General features: G+C 43.7%; 1 long non-coding RNA gene across 1 annotated transcript; it reads left to right on the top strand.

Annotated features, from left to right (window-relative positions):
• Positions 1-2,046: 2,046 nt before the first annotated feature.
• On the top strand, positions 2,047-4,411 carry LOC121014905 (uncharacterized). Its single transcript, XR_005783494.1, has 2 exons — positions 2,047-3,367; positions 3,939-4,411. It is a non-coding gene; the product is annotated as an uncharacterized LOC121014905 (long non-coding RNA).
• Positions 4,412-8,933: the final 4,522 nt, after the last annotated feature.

An 8,933-nucleotide genomic window follows, 5' to 3' on the forward strand; every position in this document is an offset into this window, starting at 1 on the left:
CACGATTGTTCAAAACCACTCAATATTGGCCACATCAGTGACGCCTAATCTGACCATTACCCTCCTTTCCTGGTTTTTCTATCACTTACCACCCTGTAATATACAGCATGTAATTTACCTGTCCACCAGGGATGTGAGTTCTGTGACGGCAGGGGCTTATTATTTCTTCCAACTATTTTCAAATTTCAAACCTACTGAAAAATTGCAAGGACAATGTAACAAGTCCCCATATACCCTTGACAGATTTGTCAACTGTGAAGTTTGCCACACGCATGTGTGCTGAAACACTTACAATTTATCATAGATAAGATATCACAGAGGGGCAGAGGGAGGAGACAGAATCCAAAGCAGGCTCTGCGTCATCAGCACAGAGCCCGACGTGGGGCTCAAACCCACGAATCATGAGATCGTGACCCAGGCCGAAACCAAGAGTCGGATGCTTAACTAGTTAACTGAGCCACCCAGGCACCCCTAGGTTGATTTATTTTGAGAGAGAGAAAGAGGGCATGCATGCATGGGGGCGGGGCAGAGAGATAGGGAGAGAGAGAATCCCAAGCAGGCTCCATGCGGTCAGTGCAGACCCACGCACTGACTCACAAACCTCGAGATCATGACCTGAGCCGAAACCAAGAGTGAGACACTTAACCAATGGATCCACCCAGGGGCACCTTTGATTTGTTTTTAAATTGAGAGGCCAGGGGCACCTGGGTGGTTCTGTCAGTTAAGCGACTGACTTTGGCTCAGGTTATGATCTCATGGTTTGTGGATTCAAGCTCCACATCAAGCTCTTTGCTGACAGCTCAGCGCCTTGACTCTGCTTCAGATTCTGTGTCTCCCTGTCTGCCCTTCCCCTGCTCATGCTGTGTCTCTCAAAATAAACAAACATTTAAAACAAAAAAAAAAAAAAAAACTGATCTGGTTGTCTTTAAAAAAGAGGCCATATTAATGTATATGGGCTGCGTTTCTTTTTAAATTGTTAAACTAGAGGTGATTTTATTTAATCTGGGAAATAATTTGCCTTAAAGGCCTCCTGATCTGGATAGAGTTCAACTACATATAAATTCAGATGGAGAAATGTGGGATCTAATGTGGAGGCTAATTTTATTAACATTAGAGTTTTGTAAGGAGATATATATATATATATATATATATATCCTAATTTCTAGAGTAACAAGTACACTTTGTATTACTTTCAAATCAGTAGAGGGACTAATGTAAGATACAAAATATTTAAAAAGAAGGCAAGCAGGACAGCGATAAATATATACAAGGACAAATTAAAAGCACAAAATAAGAGTGCTTTTAAAATCAAGTCTGTCAAATATATGACAACTTTAAGATTTACTCTCTTAGCAACTTTCAAACATACAATGCAGCATTACTAGCTATGGTCACCATGCTGTCCATGGCATCCCCAGGATATCACCCACACCACACCCTCTGCCTCTGGCAACCACCGATCTGTTCTTGGTATCTATGAGCGTGGTGTTTATTTAGAGTCCACAGATAAGTGAGATCACACAGTATTTGTCTTTCTCTGTGTGGCTTTTTTTAAACTTAGCCCAATGTCCTCAAGTTCTGTCCAGGTTGTTGCAAATTGTATTCTTTTTTAATATCTGAGTAATAATCCATTTCATGTGTGTGTATTTATACACACACACACATATACATACTGTCAGCAGAGCCCAACATGGGGCTCAATCTCACAACCATGAGATCATGACCTGAGTTGAAATCAAGACTCGGACACTTAACTGACTGAGCCCCCAGGGACCCCGAACAGCGTGTTCTTTTTAAAAATGCACTCTGAGATTCTCTTCTTTTCTGACATTCTGTAATATTGCATATAGGGGTTTAATGGCATTAGCAGCTATAATGGAGTATTAAATATATGTCATCCAGCATTAAAATCCAAGCCTGTGATTTCTATTTTTGTTTTAAGTTTATTTATTTTGAGAGGTGGGGAGGGGCAGAGAAAGAGAGAGAAAAATCCCAAGCAGGCTTGACACCAGCAGCACAGAGCCTGATGTGGGGCTCAATCCCACAAACCGTGAGGTCACGACCTGAGCCCAAACCAAGAGTCAGATGCTTAATTGATTGAGCCACACAGGCACCCCTATCATTTCTATTCTTAATTTTACACTGAGCTGTGAGGCAAGTATACATTTCACCACCCTCCTTGGTGGATTAAGGGAAGGCTGCGTGTGGTTTTCTTAACCAGCCAGTTATTTCAGTATTTGGAAAAGTCCTCACTCAGAGAGTACAAGCAGGTGCAGGCATGCCTGCACGCTCACACTGAAGCCGTCATATACGGAGGGGCTCCAGGAGCTACTCAGCTCCCCCGCCAGGTTTCAAAGAGAACACGGTGCTTCTGTGGGTCCCTGTGACCCTGGATTTAAGGGTGGTGTTTCATGCCTTTCCTGTCCCTGCTTTAATGGTGTCCAAACCTTCTCCTTTAGACAAATGCCTTCTGGAGGCACTTGTACTGGGGGATCACTGGAATCTTTGATTCTGTAATTCCCACATATTTTCTAAAATCCTTTTTGGAATAAGGCAAGCTTAAAATTAAAGAGAACAAAACAAAAAAGGAGACCCAAACAGTGGTAATGATTCCTGAAGCCTGTTTTATCTTCACACTCCACTTGGGCACAGATGATGCTTTCCAGGGATTGCCAAAAGCCCGTGAACAATGGAAATCAGAAATGTTGGCGTGCTGTAAGTTTTCCATCATAGCGAAGTGCAAATTATAACACGTTCACCCATTCCACGTCATAACTTGGGCCGCTGGAAAGAACCTGGCTATGTGCCAGTAGTCACTCCTCAAGACTACGGCTAAGGATGGGTCCCCCCACGCGTAAGGGGGAAAAAAAACCAAGCAGAAGATTGGAGGCAACAGTGCCCAGCACCCCCGGGGACCCTGAAGAGCGCCTCGATCTGCCAGCCAGAACAGAAAGCCTCATGGTCCCCAGCAACGGGCAGATACTCACAAGTGTCCTGTCTTGGTGGAAGAGTTCGCCTGGATTTAGGACTGCTTGGTCTCACCCAACACATCCTGAAAGCAAGACCTGAAACGATCCAGCTTTCCAAACAGTTCAGCTGCACCCCAGCTGGAGTCTAGGGGTAACTACATGCAATCCAATATCGAAGTCCCAGTCCTGCCTTTCCTGGTCTTCATTCCGTGCTAATCCATGAGGTGAACAAATTCCACCACTGTCCTGGACTTGAGAAGATCAGCATGTATTTTGGCTTAACCTGCCGATGTGAGAATGTCTTAACTCACGCGGAACTCACGGAACACACGCGTGGCGCTGATGGCTGCACAAGCATGTGAATGTTCTTCGTGCCTCTGCACATACATTTGGAAACGGTGGGTTTTATGTGTATTTTACCACACACACAAAACAGAGGGAAAGAGGCTGAAACCCCGAGTTCTGAGAGCGTCAAGCAGAGAAAGGATCTTGAGGGTATGCTTTAAGTTAGGGTTACGTTGTTAAACGAATTAATAAGATTTAATTTCTTTTTGATAACTGTGGGAGAAGTCTGAGGCAGAGGTTGGAACAGGGACAGAAGTTCAGCACAAATAAAGTAACGTCAGATTTTCTAGGCGAGGGCAGAGCTCCCAAGTAGGCAGCCTGCAGCCAGCATGGAGGGTGCTTATAGGAGCCAGGGACAGGAACCGTGTCACCCAGACAACCAGACTCGCAGGTGTGCAGCTGGCTGGGCGGGGGACTCAGGCTCCCTCCGGCGAGGCAGGGGCTTGGGCCCCAGGTGACCGCAGAGCGCTTCTCTGAGGCTGCAAGGCCTGGACCAGAGGGCCAATTCTCGCCCCGCCAGAGGTCTTTGAAAGTTGCAGCTGTGGTGAACCGCCCCTCTCCTGGGGTTGCCTCCAGACGGAGTGACTGTAATTTACTGTCTCCATTCCTGTTGTCTTTCTCCAGATTTCCAGTTGTCTGTAGAACCCTTATGCAACAGAGGAAGCTCCCGGCACGCCACACGACCCCGTCCTTAAGGCTGCCCGGGCTTTTCTGCCCTGCTGGCATCCACAGCCACCTCCGGCCAGTCCCGTACCCCTTTGATTGTTGTAGCCTTGCGGCAAGTTGTGCACTCAACAAGTGCGAGTCCTCCACTTTTATTCTTTTTCAAGATTATCACGGCTATTCCTTGAGATTCCATATGAACCTTAGGATGGACTTTTTATTTCTATAAAAGCATGGCTGGGATTTTGGTAAGGGCTGCACTCAATCTGTCTACCACTGCGGGTGACATCATGTCCTCCGGCACAGGAACGCAAGAGGTCTTTCCAAGTTTGCCTTTGCATTTCTTTCAGCAATGTTTTATGCTTTTCTGTGTACACATCTTTCACCTCCTCGGTTAATTCCTAAAAAAAAAATTTTTATTTTTTTTCATGCTATTGTAAATGGAATTATTTTAATTTAGTTTCTGGGTTGTTCGTTGTTAGTGTATAGAAACATAACTGATCTTGCAGGCGCCTGGGTGGTTCAGTCAGTTGATTGTCCGACTCTTGATTTTAGCTGAGGTCATGATCTTGTGATTTGTGAGATCAAGCCCTTCATCGGGCTCTGTGCTGACAATGTGGAGCCTGCTTAGGATTCTGTCTCTCTGCCCCTCCTCTCTCTCTCAAAATAAACAAACATTAAAAGAAAACCTGATTTTTCAAAAATTTTTGTTATTTTGTTTTGAGAGAGAAAGTGGAGGAGGGGCAGAAAACGAGGGAGAGAGACAGAGAATCCCAAGCAGGCTCCGCATTGCCAGTGCAGAGCCCGACGTGGGTCTCGACCTCACAAACCATGAGATCATGACCTGAGCCAAAATCAAGAGTTGCATGTTAAACTGACTGAGCCGCCCAGGCACCCCTAAAACATAACTGATTTTTGTAGCTTGATTTTATATCCTGCAAAATTTGCTGAGGGTTTTTTTTGTGTGTGTACAAAACACTTAGGGTTCCCTACATATAAAATTGTATTGTCTGTGAACAGAGATGATTTAATTTTTCCTTCCCAATTTATATGCCTTTTTCTCGCCTACCTGCTTTGGCTAGGACTTCAGCACTGTTGAATAGGAGTGGCCAGAGAGGGTGTGCTTGCTTGTTCCTGATCTCAGAGAAAGTTTCAGTCTTTTGCGAGAGCATGATGTTGGCTGGGGTTTTCCAGAGATGGTGTTTATTACGCTGAAGTAGTTTCCTTTTATACTTAGTTTGAGTGCTTTTACCGTGAAAGGGTAATGAATTTTGTCAAATGCTCTTCCTGCAGCGACTGAGAGGGTCATGTGGTTCTTGTGTTTCATCATGTTAATGGGCTACATCAGTCACTTCTGCAGGTGGACCCATCCTTGACTCTTAGGAACTTCATATGATCGTGCTGCATCATCCTTACAATGTGCTGGTCACCTTGCAATGTGGTTGGCTAGCCTTTTGTAGAGGACTTTTGTGTCAATATTCATGAGGAATATTGGTCTCCAGTTTTCTTGTGGTGTCTCTGTCTGGCCTTGATGTCAGGGCAATACTGGCCTCATGCAAAGAGTTAGGATGTATATCCTCCTCTTCATTTTGGGGGAAAAGTTTAAGGACTGGTGTTAGTTGTTCTTTTACATATTTGGTAGAATTCACCAGTGAAGACACCTGGTCCAGTGTTTTTCTTTGCTGGGAGTTTTTGCTTTTTTAATGGTAAAAAACCCTTAAACATTAAATATACCATATTAATCCATTTTTAACTGTGTAATACCAGTTAAGCATATTCACATTGGTGTCCAACAAACCTCTAGAACCTTTACATCTTGCAAAACTGAAACTCTGTACCCAGTAAGCACTAATATCTCCTCCTCCCCTGGTTCCCACTCTTCAATTCCCTCTTGCTAGGATTTTGACTACTTTGGGTACTTCAAGGTGGACTCCAGGCATTTTGTCCTCTTGCAAATGGCTCCTCTCACTTGGCAGGGTCCTCATAGTCCATCCATACTTCACATGTGTTAGGGCTTCCTATCTTTTAAAGGCTGCACAATACTCCTCTGTGTGCATTTGCTATTTCCTGTATCCGTCCGTCCATCCATCCATCCGTCCATCCATCCGTCCGTCCATCCATCCATCCATCCATCCGTCCATCCGTCCATCCATCCATCCATCCACCCACGGACTTCTGCTTTCTGCTAGTGGCTACTGTAATTCTGCAAGAGACATGAGGTTGCATACCTCTTCGGGATCCTACTTCAAATTCCTTTGGGTTTATATCTAGAAGTGAGGTTGCTGGCTCATGATGATTCTAACTTTTGAGGAGCCTCCATACTGTTTTCCAGAGCGGTTGCACCAGTCTGCATTCCCACCAATGGTGCACAAGGGCTCCTTTCCTCCACAACCTTGCCAGCACCTGCTATTTCTTGAGTGTCTGTCCTAGTGGGAGTGAACTTGTAGTGGATTTCTCTATAGTACTGATTTTCTGCATCTTCTCATGTGCCTGGTTGGTTATTTGTGTATCTTCTTTGGATAACTGTTCCAAGTTTTCTGCCTTTTTTATTTTTGAAAGAGAGCATGAGCCAGGAAGTAGAGAGAGTAGAACAGAGGATCTGAAGCAGGCTCCACAGTGACAGCAGAGAGCCCGATGCAGGGCTTGAACTCATGAACCATGAGATCATGACCTGAGCCAAAGCTGGATGCTCAACTGACTGAGCCACCCAGGGGTCCCACCTTTTTTTTTTCTTTTTTAAATCCAAGTTAGTTAACATACAGTGTAGTAACGATTTCAAGAACAGAATTTAGTGGTTCATCGCTAACATATGACAGCCAGTGCTCCTCCCAGCAAGTGCCCTCCTTAATACCCATCACCCCTTTAGTCCATCCCCCAACCCAGCACCCCACCAGCAACCCTGTTTGTTCTCTGTGTTTAAGAGTCTCTTATGGTTTGTCTTCCTGTTTATATTTTTCCTTCCCTTCCCCTATGTTCATCTGTTTTGTTTCTTAAATTCCACACGAGTGAAATCATGTATCTGTCTTTCTCTGACTTGTTTTGCTTAACATAATACACTCTAGTTCCACCCACGTTATTGCAAATGGCAAGATTACATTCTTTTTGATCGCCTAGTAGTATTCCATTGTGTGTGTACACACACACACGCACACGTGTTTATCCATTCATCAGTTGATGCACATTTAGGCTCTTTCCATAATTTGGCTATTGTTGATTATTCTGCTATAAACATTAGGGTGCATGTGCCTTTGAATCACCATTTTTGTATCCTTTGGACAAATTCCTAGTAGTGCAACTGCTGGGTTGTAGGGTAGTTCTGTTTTTAACTTTTTGAGGAACCATCATACTGTTCTCCAGAATGGTGGCACTAGTTTGCATTCCCACCAGTAGGGCAAAAGAGTTCCCCTTTCTCCACATCCTCACCAACATCTGTTGTTGCTGGAGTTTGTTAATTTTAGCCATTCTGTCAGGTATGAGGTGATATCTCCTTGTGGTTTTGATTTGTATGTATTTCCCTGATGATGAGTGATGTCGAGCATCTTTTCATGTGTCTTTTGGCCATCTGGATGTCTTCTTTGGAAAAATGTCTATTCATGTCTTCTGCCCATTTCTTCACTGGATTGTTTTTTTGGGTGAGTTTGGTAAGTTCTTTACACATTTTGAATACTAACCCTTTATCTGATATGTAATTTGCAAATATCTTCTCCCATTCTGTTGGTTGCCTTTTAGTTTGTTGATTGTTTCCTTTCCTGTGTAGAAGCCTTTTATCTTGATGAGGTCCCAGTAGTTCATTCTTGTTTTTGTTTCCCTTGCCTCTGGAGACATGTCAAATAAGAAGTTGCTGCAGCCGAGGTCCTGTTTTCCCCTCTAGGAATTGGCTTCCTGTCTCACCTTTAGGTTTTTCATCCATTTTGAGTTTATTTTTGTATATGTTGTAAGAATGTGGTCCAGTTTCATTCTTCTGCACATTGCTGTCCAGTTTTCTTAACACCATTTGCTGAAGAAATGATCTTTGTCCATTCTATTATCTTTCCTGCTTTGTCAAAGATTACTTGGCCATATGTTTGTAGGTCCATTTCTGGGTTCTCTATTCTGTCCCATTGATCTGAGTGTCTGTTCTTGTGCCAGTACCATACTGTCTTGATGATTACAGCTTTTTAATACTTTTAAAGTCTGGAATTGTGATGCTTCCAGCTTTGGTTTTCTTTTTCAGGATTGTTTTGGCTATTTGGGGTCTTTTCTTTTGCTATACAAACGTTAGAATTGCTTTTTCTACCTCTGTGAAGAATGGTGTTATTTTGATAGAGATTGCATTGAATATGTAGATTGCTTTGGGTAGTATGGACATTTTAACGATATTCTTCCAATCCATGAACATGGAATGTTTTCCCATTTTTTTGTGTCTTCTTCAATTTCTTTCATAAGTTTTCTATAGTTTTCAGTGTATAGACTTTTCACCTCTTTGGTTAGGTTTCTTCCTAGGTATTTTATGGTTTTTGGTACACCTTTTTTTCCTTAAGTAGGCTCCATGCCCAGCATGGAGCTCAATGCAGGGCTTGAACTCAGGACCTGAGATCATGACCTGAGCCAAGATTAAGAGTCAGATACTTAACTGACTGAGCCACCCAGGCACCTCTTCTGCCCATTTTTTAATCAGATAGTTGTAGTTGGTTGTAGGAGTCTCTTAAATCTTCTGGATATTGGGGCGCCTGGGTGGCGCAGTCGGTTAAGCGTCCGACTTCAGCCAGGTCACGATCTCGCGGTCCGTGAGTTCGAGCCCTGCGTCGGACTCTGGGCTGATGGCTCAGAGCCTGGAGCCTGTTTCCGATTCTGTGTCTCCCTCTCTCTCTGCCCCTCCCCCGTTCATGCTCTGTCTCTCTCTGTCCGAAAAATAAATAAAACGTTGAAAAAAAAATTTAAATGTTCTGGATATTAATTTTATAAGATAAATACTTG

This window comes from Herpailurus yagouaroundi, unplaced genomic scaffold, assembly GCF_014898765.1.
Source record: "Herpailurus yagouaroundi ecotype Mexico unplaced genomic scaffold, PumYag 203, whole genome shotgun sequence".
NCBI lineage: Eukaryota > Metazoa > Chordata > Mammalia > Carnivora > Felidae > Herpailurus > Herpailurus yagouaroundi.